The sequence below is a fragment of the Puma concolor genome, chromosome D4 (assembly GCF_028749965.1).
Source record: "Puma concolor isolate L17-30 chromosome D4, mPumCon1.1.hap2, whole genome shotgun sequence".
Classification (NCBI taxonomy): Eukaryota; Metazoa; Chordata; class Mammalia; order Carnivora; family Felidae; genus Puma; species Puma concolor.
The window spans coordinates 3,819,282-3,841,757 of NC_141679.1; the positions used below are offsets into that span (position 1 = coordinate 3,819,282).

The 22,476-nt window shown below is 48.0% G+C and overlaps 1 long non-coding RNA gene across 1 annotated transcript; it reads right to left on the bottom strand.

Annotated features, from left to right (window-relative positions):
• Nucleotides 1-795: 795 nt before the first annotated feature.
• On the bottom strand, nucleotides 796-14,171 carry LOC147574670 (uncharacterized). The gene is made up of 2 exons (XR_015243391.1): nucleotides 14,047-14,171; nucleotides 796-6,561 (listed from the first exon to the last, which is right to left on the bottom strand). It is a non-coding gene; the product is annotated as an uncharacterized LOC147574670 (long non-coding RNA).
• Nucleotides 14,172-22,476: the final 8,305 nt, after the last annotated feature.

A 22,476-nucleotide genomic window follows, 5' to 3' on the forward strand; every position in this document is an offset into this window, starting at 1 on the left:
TGGGTAAGTACCCTGATACATGTGTCCAGACCCACAGGATATACACCACCAAGAGTGACCCCTAATGTAAACTGCGGACTTCCCTGATGACGTGTCAATGTGGGTTCATGGACTGTACATGTGGTGGGGATGTTGATGCCGAAAAGCCGGGGTCAGGGAGGGGTGGAGGAGGCAGAAGCTTATGGGAAATCGCTGCACTTGGTGCATGAGTTTGCTGCGAACCTGGAAGATCTCTGCAAATAGTCTGTTAACAACTACAACCATAAAAGTTAACATATGCGAAATCGCACCTCACTTTATTTTTAACAGTATTTAGTGTGAGATGCTTACTTTGAGCTCCACTGGATCTCAAAGTCATCATTTTTTTTTTCTAAGTACGGATTGTGCTTGGCTTCGTGAAGTTCTGGCTAGAAATGAGCCCAGGGTTCAGGTTTAAAGCACTCACAACAAACAGAGTCTACCATTATATTAGAAATATATCCAAGAAATAAATCAAAGAACGATGCCGCTTTTTCTGGCTCTCACAGTGACAAATCAAATAAAAAGGCTTTAATCCTAAAGCTATATAGGTCCTCTCTCTGATGAGACTAAAGAGGAGACTCAGGGCCAATGATTTAATTATTGCAGTCTTAGGCTATTGTGCTAGTTAAACGCAGGCATTCAATAGCAGCAGCGAGGCAAATAATTTACTGTTTCATCAGGTTTGGGGGATGAAGGCATAGACATTTTTGAGGAGCCACTGTTCTGCCTGTCCTTTGGTAGGGGTCTGAGAAAGATGGGTCAAGACGCAAGAACCACGGAACAGAGAAAGGATTTTATTGATCGAAATCCCACAAAACACAACAGGAACGGAACTTACAAGGAAAGAGTGGAATTGAGGGAGGGGTTGAAGATCAGGCATGAGGGTCTCCTCGGTAGAAGGCTGTCCTTGAGAGGGTAGGGGACATGTAGACCCAGAGTGCGAGCAGAGGGAGAGCCCGAGAGAGCCCCTGGGCTGGAGGAAAGGGAGGGCAGGCGTATTGTGGTGTGTTGCATTGTATTTGTGCCAGGGGCAGCAAGAAGAAGAATAGCTTTCCTGTTTCCTCTAGAAAATAAGAGACAAAGTCATGGGCTGGCATGGGGGGCGAAAGATGAACTTAACCTCAGCCGGTCTTCAAATGCCACCAGAAGTGGCCAGGGAGAGAGGAGTGGATGACCACCAAGACTGGCTTATCTGCTGGGGTCGGAGACCACGGATGGCGTCACTCCAGCCACCAAACCACCCGGTCACACGACACTCTGCCAGATGCTCACCAGATGCCCAGCATGGGACGAAGTTGATAAGGTGTGAGTCAGGCTCTGAGGAAAGATAGTTGGGCACCCTTGGATCTGTGCCTCAGAGGTAAACGGAGTCATGAGTCAATAACCGAAGACCCGAAGGTCTGAGGCTACGAACACGCATCCTCGGAGGGAGGGCAGGAGGCAGGAGCCACGAAGATTGCGATCCCAGAGTGATTCCACGCCAGCTGCTCCCAAGTCCTGGGCTGAAGTCTTGGGGGTGGCGGGCGTGAAGGGGGAGGAAACGAGACTTGTGTTACCCACTTTGAGGCCGAGCTTCCGTTGGGACATCTGTGACCTAGGATCAAACATACGACCTGCACAGCCGTGAGCAACAAATGAGACAATAAAGGTAAGGCAGTGTTTCAGGCTGGCGACAGATAGGGCAAAGTCAGCCTGCACACTGCGTTTTTCTTGGAATCGGAACACTGCCAGGCAAGCACGCGTTCCCGGCACGCCGCGGTCCCCACGCGCCCCTGTGCCACCGAACATCCTTAGTGCCCTTCGCCCGACGGTCCTGGACTCTGCAGCTTGAGATCCTTGATGAGATGAGAGATCCACCGATGCCCCGTGTCCTAGTTGTGATGCCAAGGAGGATGCATGCAGTCCTGAGTGAAGAAATAACCAGAAAGACATTTTCTTTGCTGAAAACATGTCCAGTTTTTGGCCTCGGATCCAACCACAGCAAAGGAATGTGCATAGTTAGGAAATGTTCTGGGTTTTTGCCCCTGTTAACAAATTACAAGCTAACAAATGGCCAGTTTAGCCCTCATTTCAGGAGGCGCTACCTTCTTGTATCAACAGTTTCTCGCCCTTAAATCTACACCTAAAAACACTGGTCACTGTAAAGCTGTATAGCGGGAGCATCCAGATTTTTCTCTTGGTTAAAAACTCCATCCTTTGAGATTAGCCACCAGTTGATAGCTGTGGAAGCCAGGTCACGTGTACGTGCTACTTCGTTTCCTTTCACTTCTGTCTTGAGATTTCCACGAGGCAAAGCATATTTGTCCTTTACTCTGCAGGACAGTGGCACCTGTGTGTCCACCTGCAGCCCAGAAATTCTGCCACAGGCCAGCTCCCCCAAGACCAAGGACCATCTGTGGACTGACACCTAAAGCTACTATCTCCGTGGCTCTGAGTCTCCATGCTGAGCCAAAGTCCTCACCCCAAGGGTTGCTGCACTGTGTTTGTCCTTGGGCAGGTGAGTCATAGCTGAGACAGTCTTCTCCTCCAGGTAGAGGGAGTAATAAATGATGCCTGCCCCTTCCATTGTTGACCTGAGGATTGCAGATCCATGCGTCAAAGTGCTCGGTACATGGTAATCACTGCATCCATGGATTTTATTGTGACTTAATGCCCTTGAGCCTGGCCCGTCTCCAAGCCACCGCCATTTTGTCACACTGGCGTTCGTAAGCCTGAGGTTGTTTTTCTGTGAATTCTTAAGGCCTTTCTCTTGCCTTCCCAGCTTCTGATCACATTGACTTACTATATGACAGATGCTTGGAAGCCTATTCCTGATTGAAATGTCCTTTGAAATTCACGTGATCTGGCACCTGCCTTAGACACTCGGTCGTCCGACGCCCTGGAGATGCACAGGCAGGTGCTGTCAGATCTGGAGTGGAATGGATTTTTTTTTTCCCCCGGGAAATGTCTCAGAACTCACTTGCTTGGAATCAGTCTGTATTTTGAACTTCATGTTTAAACATCTCATCTGTCTCACAAAAATGGACTTCAGGACGTGTAGCCCTAAAAATATCCCGGGCAGAAATCACAGAACCGGGAGTGCAATGTGAATTATTGGCTCAAAGGTGAGAGTCACGCGTTTTCAAATGATTTCCTCCTGGTCCGAAATCCTGGCCTTTTCAGGTTAGACTCGCCTGAGTTCCACGTCCAATTTTGAATCTCCCTGGCTTGGTGACCTGAGGAGACCACATGGGGTCTGTGAGCCTCAGGTTTCTCGCTTATAAAATAGGGATAAAATAGGGATATTTCATGGTTTTCTTGCTATTCTACCTTACGCTATTATCGTATCTTTCTTCCTATTATGAAAATCCAAGAAATCATTCTATACAGGAGCCTGGCTACCAGCAATCAATCTTAGTTTCCCTCTTTCTTTCCCTGCAGGGTGTTACCTTCAGTGTTGTACCCGTGTCCTTAACACTGCCCGTACTATTCGAAGTTTTCTTTCCTTCCGACGAGGTATCTTTTATAGGCTCATACTCACTCTCTTATTATCCTTGCAGTAAGTTTTTTGGATATAGCGTGAAAAAAAACTCCCGCTGATTGTTTTGAAAAGCGATGTCTGCCTTGAGGGGAGAAAATGTTCCAAAGGCTACGAAAAATCCAGCATCATCAGGAAAAGGCCACCCACCTGCCCGCCTCTGCCACAATTGTCTCCAAGCCCACCTTGATGCAGGACGTGGTGCCATTCAGAGGAGGCTTTAACGGGGCACCGTCTTCCCTGTGCGTGTCCGATGCTCCTGCATGGGGTACGGATCTAGTCCGGTTAATCCACAGGAAGAGCAGGCGTGAGGGGGAAGGTGTCTGCCTTGCTCTCAGCCCCACGAACGGGTCAGTGGGAGCTGCTCGAGGAGGACCCCGCTGCTGTGCTCAGGCCATCGGCTCGACCGTTCCGTCCCCAGCCTTCAGCTCCGTTGCCGTGTCTCCATTTGAAACCTGCCCGGGCTTTTCGTGTCTTCGGAGGCTCAGGGCCTGGCACAGCACGTGAGTGCCTCTGACCACGAGATACACCGGCAGGAAGATTCAGCTCATTGTCGAGGACCGTGTGTTAGCGTTTGGGGCCGCCGAGCAAAGTATTACCCACGGGGCGGCGTAAACCACAGAAATGTATCATCTCACGGCTCCGGAGGCCACAAGTCTGAGGGGTCAGCAGGGCCGGTCCCGTTGAGGACGTGGGAGAGAATCGACTCCAGGTGATTGCTGGCAACCCCTCGGTGTTCCTTTATCTACGGGTGCATCACCCTGACCTCTGCCTTTTCGTCCACAGGACGTCTCTCTGTGCGCATGTCTGTCTCTGTGTTCAAGTGTCCTCTTTCCAGAAGGACTCCAGTCATATTGGATGAGGGCTGTGCTTAAGGACCTGATCTTAACTCGGTTATTTGTAAAAAGATTCTTATCCCAGAGAAGGTCACGTCCGTAGGTACTGGGGGTAGGATCTCGACATCTTGTGGGGTGACATTCCATAACAGAGCGCCTCATCTTTGTTCCTTGTGGTCAAGGCCATTGGGCTTTTCCCTCCCAATTTAACCAGAAGGCTGTCGATAGGTGGGGCTGACAGGACAGTCTCAGACGCCGCAGGATCCTAGCTGCACGGGCGAGGGAAGAGCTGGGGCCAAACCCCACCAATGCTTAGAAGTGATTCATCCTCTCGGGGAACAGATCCCCAGCTCCCACCCGCTAGAAATTTGGCTGGACGAAGGGGCTGCGGGCGGCTAATCGATAGCCAGAGCTGCGGGCCGATGACTCATTGTTCAGGTCAGACAATCTGAAAACATTAATATATCTTTACTTTTTGAGTATCATTAAAGTTCTAGTATTATTTTGAAAAAATGCATGCAAACATTTTCTGCTGGCTCTACTCACACAGGTGCTAACCCGCCCTTGCGTAGCATATGGAAAACACGTAATGATGTTTTGGTGGGGAATTTGTGAGTTTTGTAAAATGCAGACAGCGTAAATTCCACACAGAGAGAGAGTCGATGAGCCAATATCAGGGAGATGCGGGGCACAATCAGACACCCCACAGAGATCACGGCTGGAATTTGTGCCCTGACCCTGCAAAATGGTCACCCCGTCCCTTTTCTCGTCCAGGAAAAGCAGGCGTGGGGAGCCACGGTGGGCCGGAATCTCGTGCAGCTGGAGTTGCCGGCGGGGACCCCCGAGTCCTTCGGATCCCACCCTGTTCCCTCAATTGTCCCTGCACCGTCCTGTGTCGCGCTGTCCTGAGAGCTATGACTTCTAGGAATAGAGCCCGCAGGGGGGAGATGGTGGTCTCCAAAGTCAGCCCAGGCTGGCACGCAGCTTCCACGTGAGCTGTGTGGACCCAGGCCAGTGACCTGATGGCTTTTGCTGCTGGACCTCGTCACAACCAAACGCCCAACACCCCTCCGTAGGGTTGTTGCGCCTGTGACGTGAGACCGTGCTGATCAAGTCTCTGACATAGTGCCTGCCCGTAAGAAGCCTGCCGGGCATGATGGTGTCATCGGCTGTGCTCAAATAACAATAAAGAGGCAGATTGGGAAATAACACTTCATAACTTACTGCGGAAGAAAGGCAAAGAGCTGAAGGGAAAGAGCAGCTCTTCCGTATTTGAAGGTAAGGTCGTGCTCTCGGCAAACCACAGGCCGTCTCCATTCTGCCAAAGGCAGGAAGGCCAGCCTCCTGCTCCGGCGGCCGAGAGCCTCCCAGTGAACTGCCCGCACGTCCCTGTACCTCCTCCCACGGACCCGCATCCACCCGGCCGACCGGTCAAGGCAGGCGCAGGGCTTCTTTTCAGAGTGTGTCGCTGAGTGAGTTGGGCTCAGAAGTGCCCCGGCCAACCTAGCTTTTCCTCAGACTCAACTTTTGGATGTTCAGGTGACACTGAATGGAGGCAGACATACTTGTTTGTTTATTTTTTTTAGTTTTTAAATGCTTTATTTATTTTTAAGAGAGAAAGAGCATGAGCAGGGGAGGGGCAGAGAGAGGGGGGAGACAGAGGATCCGAAGGAGGATCCAGGCTCTGAGCTGTCAGCACAGAGCCCGACGCGGGAATGTAAGTGGGAAACGCACACACAGTGTCAGGCTCTGTGGGCTCGGTCCAGGGGGACCCAACCGCCTCCCAGCCACCCTATTGTGCTGCAGGGGAAGCAATGGCAGAGGGAGACAGCGGGGGTGGGGGGGTGGGGGGACCGCCCTGGGGGATGAAGACTGCAGGTGCAGGGCTTTGATCCCAGAGAGACAGGGTGCAAGGTCAAGTGAGACTAATACTAGCTCCAGAGCAACTCAGAATAGGATGTTCTCCCATGAATTCAAGGTCACCAAGATGACTACCAAGGAGGGCGGGGACACCACCGTCACTGTGTGCAGGGCTCTCTGAGTCCAGGGCCCCCCCAACCTGGAACCGCAGGCTCTAAGCATGCAGTCTTCATACTGCTTTGCTGGGAGAGTGGCACAGGTCCGTGCAGAGTGAGGAGACGGTCCAGGAGAATCCGCCACATTCTGGAAAGAATGGGCCATTTTTGACTTCATGATATTTATGCAATACGGATACATAAAGAACAAGGAGGAGAGTAGGCAAGGGGGTAGAAGGAAGGAAGGAACGTAGGAAGAGAGGGAGGAAGGAGGAAGGGAGGAGGGAAGGAAGAGAGGAAAGGAGGAAGGAAGGAAGGAAGGAAGGAAGGAAGGAAGGAAGGAAGGAAGGAAAAAATGAAGCAAGGAAAGCGACAAAAAGAAAGATGAAACATCTTATTAGAAAAAAAATCTAAATCCAAGTTCATAAGAACTATTTTGCTAATTGCTCATAATTCACCAATATTTTGCTCTATACAGAAGAATTTATAAATAATAACCTTATTTTTAAAGGACTAGAAGCTTGGGGCATTAAAATAAAAGTACCTATAATTAGCGACTGCAGAGATTAGAAACAAACAAAGTCAATATACTGAACACAAGAAGAAAGTAGCAACAGCAAAGAGAAAGGAGCACAGCGCAGAATTAACTCACTGCCTTGGAAAAAGAGGACTTAAAAAATCACTGTGAATGCAGAGCAAGGAACAAGCCGATTAAAGTGGTTAAAGGAAAAGCGAGGTATTCTAGGGAACAAACAGATAATCTAAACCTAAGGTAATTCATGTCTTTGTAGTAAAGAAGCCCCAAAAGGAAAGCAAAATTTTACCGGGAGATACAATGAAATGATTTTTACAGAAACAAAGGAAAAATTGCACACACAGGTCACAAAGGCACAACTGGCCCCAGGAAAATTGATATAAAATCACCAACACTGTGACCTATCTTATTCACGTGAGTGAATTTTAATGAAAGAAACAGAGAGATTTCTTCCAACCACTGGCAGACAAAGCAAGTTACTTAACAGGAGGAAAAGCCAGAATGGCCCCAGATTTCTCCAGAGCAACGTGCAAGGTCGTTAAACAAAGTTCTGAGGGCAAGGGGGGCGGGGTTCAGGAAGCCCCTCCTCGCGACTTTATGACTCAAGGGCAGGGTGGGAGAGCAGACAGACCTTCTCCACGGTGAAGACACCCACGGCACCCGTGAGCGCCCCCTGAGAGAGAAGCAGGCAGCTGTGGAATGTGGCCACAAGCAAGAGTTCGGGCAAGAAGGTGAGAGGGGAGGGAGGCTCATTAGATATCAAGGATCGAGGAAGACGAGCTTGAGGGGGCATCAAAGGCGGGGGGAGCTTCTTGATAAACTGATTAAGCAAGAGTCTTGGCTAAAACTGGGCTCAGCAGCCCAGGGACGGGGCCCACGGATGAGCATCAAAATGTGCTCAGGGAAGTCTGTCTGAAGTGTGGTCAAGGGGCTCGTTCTTGGTCAAGCAGAAAGTTAATCTGTCACACACGCCCAAACAGGGTGAAGTATAGTGTTTAAAGCTATGTTGAAGTAAAAATAAAAGGTAGCAAAGAAAACTGCAATACATTTAAAGAACAGAAAAACAAACAACCCATATTTGATGCGGAAATGCATTTATTTTTTAAGCTAATTATTTCCTGTATTTTTGAGAGAGAGAGTCAGTAGGGGAGGGGCAGAGAGAGAGAGGGAGAGAGAGCCAGACACGGGGCTCCAACCCACAAACCATGAGCTCATGACGTGAGCGGAAATCGAGAGTCAGATGCTTTACTGACTGAGCCCTCCGGGGACCTCCTATGCAGAAATATATTTAAACACCAATACTACCATTCGAAGCAAAACGAAAACGAAAACTAAATCACTTTTGCAAGTGAAATGTTTTGCAAATTCATTTTGCAAATGAACCCGTACTGGCCACAAATTTGCCAGCGTCTCCAGAGGTCCAGCTTCCAGAAGTCCTCAGAGCCTGCAGGGCGCTGGCTAACGCGGGACTCTCGCAACGCAGTGGGTGCAGGCCCTTTGCGGAGAGGGGGGCTGGCTTTCTTCTCCCCAGAAGAGCGAAGTACCTTGTTCCTTCTACACTTGTGTTAAATTCCAACACCCCTCCTTCCAATCAGATCCGGGCCAGAGTTGTGAAAACTACACTTTCGATGCGTCATTTGACGGTATTTCTGCCACGTGGATGGCGGACGGTCGCCGGGGTGGGGCACCTGGCGGGGTTATTCTTAGCATCAGCTACATGCACCTTCTACCAAGTACAGACTCGTCAAGGAAATAATCAAATGAAACCATGGTTTTGCAAGACTCTCTTGCTAGGATGCTTCTAGGCAAAATAATGACTTTGGAAGATTTAAAAATAGATAGACCATTGAAGGCGGGAGGCATCGCTTTCCCGAGAAGAAACTTCTCCACCAGTGGTTTCGTGCCCTATGCCTTCATTCTCTCCAGCTTTTCTCCTGCCCACTGTTCTCTTTATCCTTTGCTTCCCTCTTGTGTTTACAGTCCCTGTGTACCCCACAGTGGGGTGGGGGGTGGGGGGCCGCAGGCTGATCGCTGTCTGTCCGTGGCCCCCATGTTTTTAGAAAAAAGTTGCCACTTCAGAAAAGTCATGGGTCACAGCATTAACTTTATAAATACTAAGGATGTTTTTTCGTCTTTGTTTCTTTCTTTTCTTCTAGAGAACACAACATGAACATAATTCAAGCTGCTTCAGAGGTAATTTTTCAGACTCTGTACTATGGCAAACTTCAAACACATCCAGAGCTGGTGTTGTGGGGTAAGGGCCCTCCCAGTTCCCATCATCATCTTCAGCAACTATCGGATCAGCCCAGGGACAGGCTCTTGCCCTCACTTTCCCCTTCCGTTTTGTGACTTGGGGATATTTCAGAGCAGATCCCAGGCCATCAGTCCATTTTAGCTGTAAATATTTCATTACACACAGCTGCCATCTACTTTCTCTTCATGTATTTATCATGCCATTAACACTCCTAAAATTAAACCATTTCTTCATATTATATACGGTCCATACTCACGTTTCCTTGATTATCTCCCTATCTTTCCACAGTGGAATATTTTGAATTAGAATCCAGACAATATTCACAAATTGTATTTGGTTCTTATATCTTCTTAGATTTTCCCATTGGCTCTTTTGGGGGGGTGGGTGGACAGGATCTGAACCACTTACCCTGAAGAACCCCCGCATTCTGACTTCAATAAGTCGCTTCTTCGTGGCATCATTATGCACATTTCTCTTTCTCGTTGTGTGTCCTATAACCGGGGTCGCGAGACACAGGCTGATGATTACGTTCCAATTAATTTTTGCCACAGTACTTCACAGTACTTCACATGGTCTCCCTTGCAGGGATTCTTAAGATTCACGAGAGCATCATGTGTCAGTGTGATCTTTCCAACAGAAAATTTCACGTCCACCAGCCCTGTTTCGTCCAGGGGAGGTGACAAAAGGGTTTTCTAATTCCGTGACTTGTTCTGCGTGCATTGGTCGGAGTTTGGGGCAGAGAGAACCATTTATTATGTAGCAGTTGGCTACTCTGAAAAACAGATAAAAGTTTAATTCTTTCCAATTACTTTACCTTTTTAGAGCATTGAGGTGCCATCTATCAATTACCAATGGCAAATAGTAAAAAAAAATTTTCCAAATATCATTTTGTCATGACTTGTTTTTAAAATAAGCTTTTTGTTTTATAATATACTGAGGCCTACAGAAAAGTTGTGAAGACAGTGTGTCAGTATTTTCCAGAAAAGCAGAATCAGTAAGATCTGTAATCTATACCGTCTATTTCTAGAATTCTGTGATCATCTATCTATCTATCTATCATCGATCATCTGTATATCAATCATTCATCTATCACCTATCTATCCATCAATCAATCAATCATCTATCTATCTATTATCTATCTATCTACCTATCTATCTATCCATCAATCAATCATCTATAATCTATCTATCTATCTATCTATCTATCTATCATCTATCTATCTATCTCTCCATCGTCTATCATCATCTATTATCTACATCAAGAGATCTATTTCAAGGAACTGGTTCATGTGATTGTGGGGGCCAGGAAGTCCAAAATGTGTAGGTCAGATCAGCAGGCTGAAAACTCTAGGACACACTGCAGCCTTGAGGCAGAATTTCCTCAGGGAAACATCTGTTACGATTGTTTTTTTAATGCACTTGAGTTCTGGAAACAAAAATGACATCAGGCATCAGGTAGTTTGGGGATAAACATACGTCATTCCCAGATCAGAATTGGGAATCTTTCGACCTAATTTCGACCAGAGAAGATACGGTTTGGGAAGGGGGGTACAATTTTGCTCTGAAGCCCTTTAGCCCACCCTCACGTGGGGAAGGATCCCTTCTACTGACGGTCGACTGATCGTAGGTGTTGACCCATTTCCAGCTTACCTTCACAGCGATACCTAGGCTGACATTTGAACAACAGAGCCTAGCCAAGTTGACATGACAATACCCATCACAGATGGCAGAGAGAATCTCCCTACCCACATCTGGTTCCCTTTATCCTTAGTGCCTTCCATCGGGGTGACAAAGCTGAAACAACACTGATGCATCCTAATAACCTGAATTCCGTACTATATTCAGATTTCCTTACTTTTTAATTTAAGGCTCTTTTTCTGTTCCGGGACTCCATCCGAAATGCCATGCCACATTTGGTTGTTGGTCTCCTTAGGCCCCTCCTGGCTGTGGTTATTTCTCAGACTTTCCCAGTTTTTGATGACCTTGACAGGTTTAAAAAATATTTTTAAATGTTTATTTATTTTTGAGAGAGAGAGAGAGAGTGCACAAACTAGGGAGGGGGAGAGGGAAGGAGACAGGATCGGAAGCAGGCTCCAGGCTCTGGATCTAGAATATAAATTGGTCAAGGGATTCTTGCTCGTTCGTGTGCTTCTGCTATAATTCTTACCCTTGCTTCTCTATAAGTAAGGTTTTTTGTTGTTTTTCCTTTCAACATTTTCTGTTTCTCTATGGGTTTGTTTTGTTTCATTTGCAGTTGAGTAAGATAGGCCTAGGGGTGTTATTTTTATTTATCTCGTTTTGTGTTCCGTGAGCTTCTGGACCTTTTTAGTTTCTTGATGGCTTCATTTCATTTGGAAAGCTCTTAGCCATCGTTACAAATATTTTGCTTCATTCTCTTTCTTACCCTTGTGTTCTCCAATTATGTGTGTTACCGCTTTTTATATTCTCCCACTCTTCTTGGATGTCCTGGGTTGTGATTTTTTTTTCTTTCTGGCATTGTTTTTTGTCTTTGCCTTTCAATTTGGGAATTTTCTGTTGACCCACTTTCACGTTCCCTGATTCTGGACTCAGCGGCGTGGAGTCTGCTGATGAGCCTGAGAAGGGAACTCTTCATTTCTGTAACTATAACTGTTGCTTCTAGAATTTCCTTTTGATTCTCATCATTTCCATTTCTCTGCTTCCATTAGCTATCAGTTCTTAGTGCATTGTCTGCTTTTTCCTTTAGCATCATTGAGACAGTAAACCTATGTATTTTAAATTCCATAATCCCAACATCTGTATTATGGCCCATCTTGGTTTTTCTTTTTTAATGTTTATTTTTGAAGGAGAGAGAGACGGAATACAAGTGGGGGCGGGGCAGAGAGAGGGAGACACAGAATCTGAAGCAGGCTCCAGGCTCAGAGCTGTCAGCACAGAGTCTGACATGAGACTCGAACTCAGAAGTCTTTAGATAATGACCTGGCTGAAGTCCAATGTTTAACGGACTGAGCCACCCAGGGACCCCTAGCCCAATCATTGGTTCTAATGATTGCTTTGTTTCTTCACACTGTGTTGTTTCTTGCCTTTTTGTGCACCTTATAATTTCTTTGCGGAAAGCTGGACACATCCTTCCAGATAATGGGAACGGAGGTACATAGACCTTAGCTGGGATAGACATCTGGCTGGTGGGTGCTGTGTTCAGTGTTTGCTGTGGCTGTAGGAACTGAGTTGGGCTCATGGAGTGAGATCCCGTTGAATGTAGAAGACGAGCCTGGGGCCCTGGGGTTTTCTCCCTCAAACTAGTTCACACTCAACCTCCAGGGATTGGTCAAAATTTCCGCGTCAGTGTTCCCAGCTGTTTGTGGTTCTGGCACATTCTGCTCTAGATAAGCAGGTCTCGGCTGCAGTTGTCTTTCCAGAAGTGCTTGTCTCTGTAATTTCAGGATGTAGCCTGGCCTGCAACCTTGGTTCTCTGAAAGGTCCCAAAGAAGCTGTGACTTTTAGTGTCTGGCTTTTCTCATTGTAACAATGGGAATCATAATGTCCATGCTCCTTAAATATTGGAGCTGAGACCGGAAGTTACCCCAGATTTTACACATGGCCAACTTGTCAATCCATGGCCACCACTAGTCTTTCTCTTGGCCAAGGTGTGCTGTATTTAGCAGCAAGAATCCCACCAAGTTAGCACCTGTATCTGGGGTCAGTTTGTCTTTGGGAGCTTGTTTTCTGGCAGAACATGATGCCCCACGTTCATATTGAACCCTTCCTGCCCAAGCCCCGAGTGGAAAGTTGTACACATTTGGACATTTCTTGCCTATTTCTCCAGGAAGTCTGGTTCCCTGTAGGGGGGACAGGCACATTTTGCCACTGGCCTGACTTGTCTTTTCAAATATTTCAGCGAACAAACCTGAGAAGTACATGCTTTAAGTAAACAAATGAGGGGCGCCCGGGTGGCTTGGTCCGTTAAGCGTCTGACTCATGGTTTCCGCTCAGGTCACGGTCTCACGATTTGTGAGATCGTGCCCCATGTCGGGATCCATGCTGTTAGCACAGAGCCTGCTTGGAATTCTCTCTCTCCCTCTCTCTAACCGTCCCCCACCCGTGCATTCTCTTTCTCTCTCTCTCTCTCTCTCAGAATAAATAAATAGACTTAAAAAAAGTATGCCTTCTGGCACTTTCCAGAATTCTACATGAATTGTGGAACCAAGCCCCAGTTTAGGGGGAGGTCTCATTTCCACCAAGTTAAATATGTCTCTGTCTCTCTTGCAAAATGGCAGTTCTTGCTTTTTTTAATTCTAGAAGCAATACATATTTATTATAAAACATTTGCAAAATTAAAAAAAATAACAGCTCAACATATGACAACCCAGAAATAATAAGTCGTAGTATCAGCTGTCTTAGAAACATGTGCACGTTGTACACTGTATCCGTGCTGAGATTTGATGGAGTTAGACCCATTTCATGTTTTCTGGAGTAGCAGAATCAAGTCGCTACAGATGCATTAGGCTTGGGCAGATAGTTCATGGGATCCAGTGTATTCTAGCGAGTCTAAATGGTGATCACTAATAGTCTTAAATTTGTTGTTGCTGGGGGCACCCGGCTGGCTGTGTCTGTGGGACATGCGACTTTTGATCTCGGGGTCATGAGTTCGAGCCCCACGCTGGGCATAGAGCTTACTTCTAAAGATAAAGCGGGAATAAAGTTGCCCATCATCTATATTAAGAATAAAATTTATTCCTGCTGTCGCTCTGAAACTTAGGACATCTGCACAGAAAACACTTGCTCCTGACTCCGCAAAAGAAAGGCTCCAGCACCATGCTTCAGGCGAGCACCCTCGTTATTTCTCTATGTTGAGGGAAAGACTAAACGGAGAGCTTAGCGAGTACTTACGTATCAGTCAGTGCGCATGCGAGGTTTCAGGATGGAACTTTGACGGTTCCATGGTGTGAACTCCAGGCCACGCAAAACCAATTGACGGTTCCATGGTGTGAACTCCAGGCCACGCAAAACCAATTAATTTGAGAGAGGCTGAGATGAGAAAGGGGTGAGCACAGCCACCGTAAGCAAGGACTCAAGGACTCACACGCCAGTGATAATCCCCTGCACCCCCTCTGCCCACTGCTTCTCCCTCCAGTCCCAAGACCAACGCTGTCTTTGCATAACAAACATGCTTGGTGTTCCCTTTACCGTCCTCCAGAATTGAAATGTCCGCATCCTATTGTGTGGTAAAGAAACAGCTTGCCTAAACAATGGTCTGGACTTTGCCCTCAGGGTCTGGGACCCTGGGATGTCCTGCTTGGTGAGAGTGTCTTTATTTACCAGGAGACTTAGAGCTGCACCCAAGTTTAACAAAATGCTCTCCAGTGCAAGACCCATACAGGCGACAGGCATGTCTCAGTGACTGTCCCCAGTAAAAACCCTGGACCCCAAGCTCAGATGAGTTTCCCCCGTTGGCTGTACTGCACATACCTTGCCACAAAGCCACCGTAGGGGCGGTTCGAGCTGCTCACCCCTCCATAGAGGGGACAACGGGAAATTGCATGTGTATATCTCCCCTGGCCCCCACCCCATGTGGCTCTTTCACTAGCCGATGTTAATCTGTATACTTTTGCTGTAAAACACACACACACACACACACACACACACACACACACACACAGCCAAAAAACCTGTAACAGTGAGTATAACAGCTTTCAGTGGGTTCTGTGAGTCCTCCCAGTAAACTGGTGAACTTGAGAGTGGTCTGGGGGACCCCTGAACTCTACCGGTGGTGTCAGAAGTGAGGGTAGTCTTGGAACTCTAATTCTGCACCCACATAATTGCTAAAAAAAATAAAACCGATATGATGCCATAATAGTACTTGGTTGAAGTATACGAATTTGCTAATATCTAACAGTGTGAAACAAATAAAATGTCAAATTCATGTGATTACTCTGAGTTGGGATATAAGGGAGATACAAATGGAAATTAAGTTAAAATTATATAGCACATATTTCAATAGGCATCTGTTCAGACACAGCTGTCCTGTGTCTGGAGGGCATAATTAAGTAGACAAATGCCTACACTTATTTTTAATGAATAAATGTGGGTTTAAGAGAAGAAGGACACTCAGGGGCCATTGTAACAAGAGGCATGGGGTAATGAAAATGCAGAGGGAAAGGTAGAGATTAAAATAAAGTCTGATGGGGCACCTGGGTGGCTCAGTCGGCTAAGCGTCTGACCTCGGCTCAGGTCATGATCTCACGGTTCGTGGGTTCAAGCCCCACGTCGGGCTCTGTGCTGACAGCTTGGAGCCTGGAGTCTGCTTCTGATTCTGTGTCTCCCTGTCTCTCTGCCCCTCCCCCGCTCATGCTATCTCTCTCTCTCTCTCTTTCTTTCTCAAATATAAATAAAAATATTTAAAAATAATGAAATAAAGTTTGATAATTGGGGTAGTAACTACAGGATGGATTGAGTGCAATAAAAGAAAGAAGGACTCTTTTTAAAATATTAAAAAAAAATTTTTTTTGAGAGACAGAGAGAGAGAGAGGGAGCGGGGTAGGGGAAGAGAGAGAGGGCGACACAGACTCGGAAGCAGGTTCCAGGCTCTGAGGTGTCAGCACAGAGCCCGATGTGGGGCTCGAACCCACAAACTGCGAGATCGTGACCTGAACTGAAGTCAGAGGTTTAATCGACCGAGCCAACTAGGCGCCCCCAGAAGGAAAGACTCTTTTACGGAAGTGAGGTAATAAGCCGAGGCAGTTACAGATGGATGAAATTGACCCCCCAAACTGATCCACTGTGCACTTTCCATAAGATGGGTTTCCTACCATGGTGCTACACAAAAGTGTGTGTGCCTGTTTTACATGTAGAATACAAGCGATGCGAGACCCCTGAGAGGCAAGCTGTGCTGATGGGCTCCACAGGGGCCCCTGGGCTTCGTCCATTCCCTTCCACTCGATCCGGCTGGTTCCCCGACTGTCAGACTCCTTCTCTTACACATTGCACTTGGCTTCCGTGCTTTTTTTAGCAGCCACCCTGCTGCACCAAAACCATCTTTAGCAAAATGCAGAGTTAGAAACAGGGCTAAATTAGTAATTTCGTTCCTTTCCAAATGGGTGGGTGGGAAAACCTTAAATACAAAATCTTTTCTAACTATACCAATTAAGAGATATTTTGGTCTCAAAGTCACTTTTAGTTTTTAACCTCTTTAACTTCCAGCAAATGTTTTACATGTTCATTTTAAATGGATGAGTAATGTGGTCTGGTAAGTACATTGATCAAGATCTTTAAACCCATTCTTTGTACATTTTACATAATATCTAACTAGGAGCAACATGTTTCCAAAACAGGACCTTCACATGTATCCACCTGTAATGCTCAGTGAGCGAGATTATGTTTAAACGATCTATACTTAATAATAAATACCCCAATAATTCTACCACAATAAAATTGATCTCATTTCCTTAGAGCTTAGAAAGAACCCACGTAACATTTTTAAAGATGTCTGAAACATATGTTGTGTATTTTCTCAATATTTCCGTTTCGATGTATAGTTTTTTAAAAAATGAAAATTACAAGTTATTCAGTAACATCAGAAAGTGGACAAGATCTTCGTTTTAAAGGGAGAGTACTTCCGGGGCACCTGGGTTGGCTCAGTCGGTCAAGCTTCCAACTTCGGCTGGGGTCGTGATCTCTTGGTTCACAGGTTCGAGCCCTGCGTCAGGCTCTGTGCCTAGAGCCTGCTTCGGATTCTGTGTCTCCCTCTCTCTGTCCCTCCCTCACTCGTGCTCTGTCTCTCTCTCTCCCTCAAGAATAAATGAACGTTAAAAATTAAAATAAAATAAAATAAAATAAAATAAAATAAAATAAAACAAAATAAAAAGAGAGTACGTCCTTTGCTGTACAGAACGAGAAATGCACACTCGTCTACACACACCACAGTTCAGGGGGTGATCGGAGGTCATCGAGTGTACTGAGCATTTTTCACGCCCTTAGAGTCCCGACCAGGAGGCCAGTCCATGACCCTTCAGGTGATCTTGGCCCTGAGGTGTCTTGGTGGGCCACGTGCTAGAACAGCTGGCCCTCCCTACCCCTGCCCGGTCGCCATGACATCCGTGCCCTTCTGCAGCTGAAGCCTCCTCAGGGAGAAATGGACTATTTTGATAAATACTAAGGGTCTCGGGTATCAGAAATTTCCTTCTCTCAGTTGTCAGCAATTTTGAAAATAACATTGCCTCCTCAACGTTTCATTCCTTACAAAGTTAACTAATGGGAAAGCATAGCTTCATTCCCCACGGGATCTGTCCGCTCACTGGTAATGAAAATTCCCTGCACTTGACCTTGGAGCGGTTTTCTCAGACATGATAACTGACTTGGTGGAAAATTACTTCTTTCAGGTTTATTTCCACTTCTGTAATAATAATCAGTCATACTGTGGGGCATCTGGGGGGCTCAGTTGGTTAAGCATCCGACTCTTGGTTTCAGCTCGGGTCATGATCTCACCGTTTGGGAGTTCGAGTCCTGCCTGGGATTCCCTGTCTCCCTCTCTCTCTGCCCCTCCTCTGCTCTCTCTGTCTCTCAAAATAAATAAACTTTAAACAATTTTAAAAACGTAATCAGTCATACTGCTAATAAGATTAATTTGGGCTAATGTTATGTAGTTTGCCATAGTTTGAATTAATGTGCCAGTAAACTAGGAAGCGATGAAATCATTCCCCTTTTGATCAAAAAATGCCTCCCGGGACAATTTCAATTACATTCTCCAAATCAGCCCTTTACATGTTGACAATGTGATGTATTTTTGACAACTCTATTGGTGCATTTTTTGGAAAATATTTGCCTAACTGGGTTTTGCTCTACTTTGGCAAAGCAAATATTAACATAAAATCAATTATTAAATATTTAACCGAACGTTCTTCGGCATTGTATCTTCATGTTTCACATTTTTAGATAAGGGTGGAGTTTTTGTGTATCTGTAGTATCACCGTAAATACCACGTACAATTGTGGACTAACGCAGTCTGCTTTCCTGGTGACTCAAACCAGGAGAAAATTCTCGACGGCAGCACGTTTTTCCAAACCCAGGAACAACTCTCAGTAAAGCACCCAATGGAGAGATGTGGGCAGAAACCTTGTATCTGCACATAAAATGAGATTCCCCGCCCCAGACGAGTTTTTCTGTTCCGTTGTCTTCACTGGAACGTTCAAGAGTAATCTGGGACACGGCCTGGTTTCCTGGGGCACAGAAATCCATAGTGTAGACCTTGAAAATTCCAGATGTTTCAGGGTATCTAGAAACCCACTCCTTGCTAAGTGCTCGGCAAGTTGCCAAATTTTGCGTCCGAGGTGGTTCTGCCTCAGGAGCATCACTGATATCGCGCAATCCCGAAGGCAACACCGGGGGTAATTAGCGCCCACTTGACAGAAAGGGAAACGGAGGCATCTAATGGCAATTACGTGCAGCTGCACAGCTGGGATAAAGGTCACGTCGGTGTACCTCAGAGCCAAGACTTGACCCCTGGTCCCTGCTGGTGTCGATCACGTTTGCCTGCATGAGCACACAAACAGCTGAATGAAAATGGTAAATAAACGAAGGACTTATAACCTGATCTTAGGGATGTTTTGCAGCCCAGTCTCCCCTTGAAGGAAGGACACTGAGACTGCCCCCGCCCCCACGGCCAGCTGCTTTGCCCTGTGATGTGGGGCAGTCATGTGCACACTACAAGGTGGTTCCACATTTTGTGAATCCGGTATGTGCTCCCGGATGGACCCAAAGCCACTGGAGGCACAGTCACTGCTATTTTAATAGCACGAGCCTCGACTGCCTCCTTGTATCCTTGTGTTTGTGAACTGGTGATGAGTCACATCAATATTGCAGAATCATGATTTTTTTTTTTTCTTTTTTGGCCGTAAGGTTTGGAAAATTAAGCAGGTCGAACTGTATTTTGCTAATTGCCCTTTTAATATTCAGAAACGGCGTCCTTTCCCGCAACACCAGCTTCTGCTGAAAGCTCTCCGCTCTCAAGACGACAAAGTTAAAATATAAACGGAATGAGTCGGATGGGTGGATTGGGCCACTCAACCCCAAAGGCCCATTAAATTCTGCCCGGTGATGGCACTGACCACGAGGTCTCACGTGAGACCCAGCGGTGGGGGGGATGACCGATCGCAGTGATTGAAGCGAGACGATTTTCAGAGAGAGAGAGAGAGCTCATAGCGGCTTCTCACTGACGGTGCGTGAAAAGTCCATCCAACACGACGGCTGTGCGTTACCGTTGCCAACCTTAGGAGAGGGGGTCCGGCCCATAATGCCGGGCACACGTCTTCCTTCATCCACGTGAAGCACGCGTTACTTTTCCGGTTTTGCAGGTGAGGAAGATGGGACAGGGGATGAAATCATTGGTGGGATCCCGGGTCACAAGCCCGGGCACAACTCGTTGCAAGCGCTGAATTGTAAACACACAGTGGTGTCGACGTGTGGAGGGTGCATGGTGTCGACGCGTGGAGGGTGCATGGTGTCGACGCGTGGAGGGTGCATGGTGTCGACGCGTGGAGGGTGCATGGTGTCGACGCGTGGAGGGTGCATGGTGTCGACGCGTGGAGGGTGCATGGTGTCGACGCGTGGAGGGTGCATGGTGTCGACGCGTGGAGGGTGCATGGTGTCGACGCGTGGAGGGTGCATGGTGTCGACGCGTGGAGGGTGCATGGTGTCCTACCCATGCTGTGTGCTAAGGAATCCTATAAGGAGTGTGATGCATCTGTTCTGTAGCCCAGACATCCCTACATCGTCCAAAGCATCCCTGCCAACCAAAGCTACCCCTTTTGCTAATAGCTCCAATGGTATTGAAGCCACCGTGCACATAATTCAAAAAAAACAAACAAAAAAGCACTAATAGAAGCTGAACGAGAATCTTCAAATGTTTGGAAACCTTTTCCAGCCTGGGCTGACCGCTTCTGCCTGCGAAGGCGGCCGGAGGGTGGACGAGGAGAGAAGGGGTGCGGAGGGAGGGATTCAGACCCAGGCCGAGGCCTCCCCTTCTCCCACCCGGGCTGGGGCCAGGGTTTGCCGCTCGCTCTAACACAAGGAGGTCTTGCGGCGCGTGTCTGACTGCAGCCTGGGGATGGCGTCAGAGCAGATCTTGAGGGGGTGGCAGGTGGCTGCATCAGGGAAACTGTCAGCCCAGAGGGAGCATGCGTGTCGCCTCCAGACCGGGTGCTCTACACGGTGGAAGAGAGAGGCAGCTGGGGTCCTGGGTCGGCCGTGAGGACAGCTGGGCGGCAGGCGGACCTCAGCAGAGAGAGATCGCAGGGGCCTCGGGACAGGGGAGGAGTGGACATGAGCCTCATCGTGTGCAGAGGTCACCTGGGATTGAGAGCCCCGGTCCACGCCACCAAGCTGAGGACAACCCACATTCCTGACCCACAAAATCATGACATATCGTCAAATTATGCCTAGTGTAAGCCATTCTCCTCTGGGTGTTCTGTGAGGCAGCAAACAGGCCACTTTGAAGGACCATTAAAAACACTCTTTAGGGACAAAATTTGCAGACACAGCGAGCCTGAGGCCAGATCAAGACGGGACCGGTGAAGTGACACTCTCCCCACACCCTTTCCTCCTCATCGTCCCCAAGGACAGGCCGAGGCTCTGAAATAGCACTGAGAGGAGGGGCCCGGCCTCCTTTCCCGGAACGAGGACCGGCTGGTCAGCAGCAGACATTCGATGTTTGGGTTCCACGTTCCTGCGGCTCAGTCATCGATCAGAGGATCCCGTGGCACCCCAGAAAGAGCAAGTCTGTGGGCCTGCCCAAGTTTTCATCGAAGGCAGGAGAAGAATTCGTTCTGGAAGATAAATGTTAAGAGACTAGTTATGTGATACTTGCACCCCCATCAGTTATGCTCTTTCAACGCAGCAAAGGGCTGGACCAGCCCTTCCCGCTCCTCGGGACCTGTCTTCTCATGCCCAAATCGGTGTCCTCTAAGTGCTGGGACTTCCCAGAGTCCCTGAGTTCAGCCCAAAGAACCGGGAAGCTCCCGGCCAGCTGCCATGCTGGGCCAAGGACTCTGCAGTGGCTGGTCGTGTGGAGACAGAGACGTGGGCACATGGAGACCCCGAGAGAAAGGCTGCACAAAGTTACATCTTCCGGCCACTTGTGGGGCTCCGCAGAGACCTGCCTCTGAACTTTTATTACATGACGGAATAAACAGACCCTCATTTGTTTCCGTCTCTGTGTTCTCTGGAACGTGCAGCCAAATGCATTTCTAAGTGGCACCGTTATTTGTTCAGTCATTTATTCCCTCATCAGGTAGACATCGGGGGGCCTCGTCTTGGCGGTCACGCCCATGCTGGGGGTGGGGGGGGGGTGCAGTAAGCAAGGCAACGGGCCTGCTCAACACAAGGTTAGGTACATTGCGGAGAACAGACACAAGTAAGCAGGTGAAGCAGCACCTTCATTTAGGAAAACAACACTTCCGTGAAGGAAGACAAGTGGGTGAATGGAGAAAGGGAAGACCCGACTGGCCCGTCTTGTCTGCAATGATCAGGAGGTGACTTCTTGAGTGGATTCATTCGACCCGCCACCTGAAGGATCCAAGTGTGGGCTCTACGAGCATCCAAGCATCCCAGGCCTAGCAGCTGGGGCAGGACGCTGGGCAGGAAGCCGGCGGGGGAGGGGAGGGGAGCATGTGGGGCAGGGCACAGAACAGGAGGAGCCGGAGTCTGAGGGGGTGGGGCCATATTACCCCAGAGGGTTGGAGTTTCTTTGAAGCATGACGGAAAGGCCTTCTTTTTCTCCACCATTTGACCATAATCTCTGGGAAATCGGCTACATTCATTTCCAGACTCCAGCACAGCGCCCCGGCCACGTGGCAAGCTCCATACATACCTTCTGAACTCAAAACAGAATGTCTGCTCCCAGGGAGAGAGAGAGAGATTCTATTCAACAGTCATCGATGCATTGAGGCTCCGTAGAAATAGAATTGTTTGATCAGGCATGTTTGAAAAGCCCAGGGAAGATGCTCGGTTTGCCGGGCAAGAAATTACATGGGTGGACATTCCCACGGCAGCCCTGAGCAGACCACTGGGCAGCCTTCCTGGAGGTCCCAAAAGAAAAGACTCACAGACCAAATTACAGTGCTCAACGCACATGGGAACCATACAGGGAGGTGCAGGGGAGTTAGACAGGGCAGGGAAACACGGGAGGGTGGAGAGCCAGTTGGGTGGGGGGGGGGGCCACACTTGCTACACTTGGGTTCGCAAGAACCATATGTTTCTGTCTCCCTCCCTGTCTGTCCCCAGCATCAGCCTCCTCGGACACAAGGTGTGGTAATGGGGAGTCGAGGT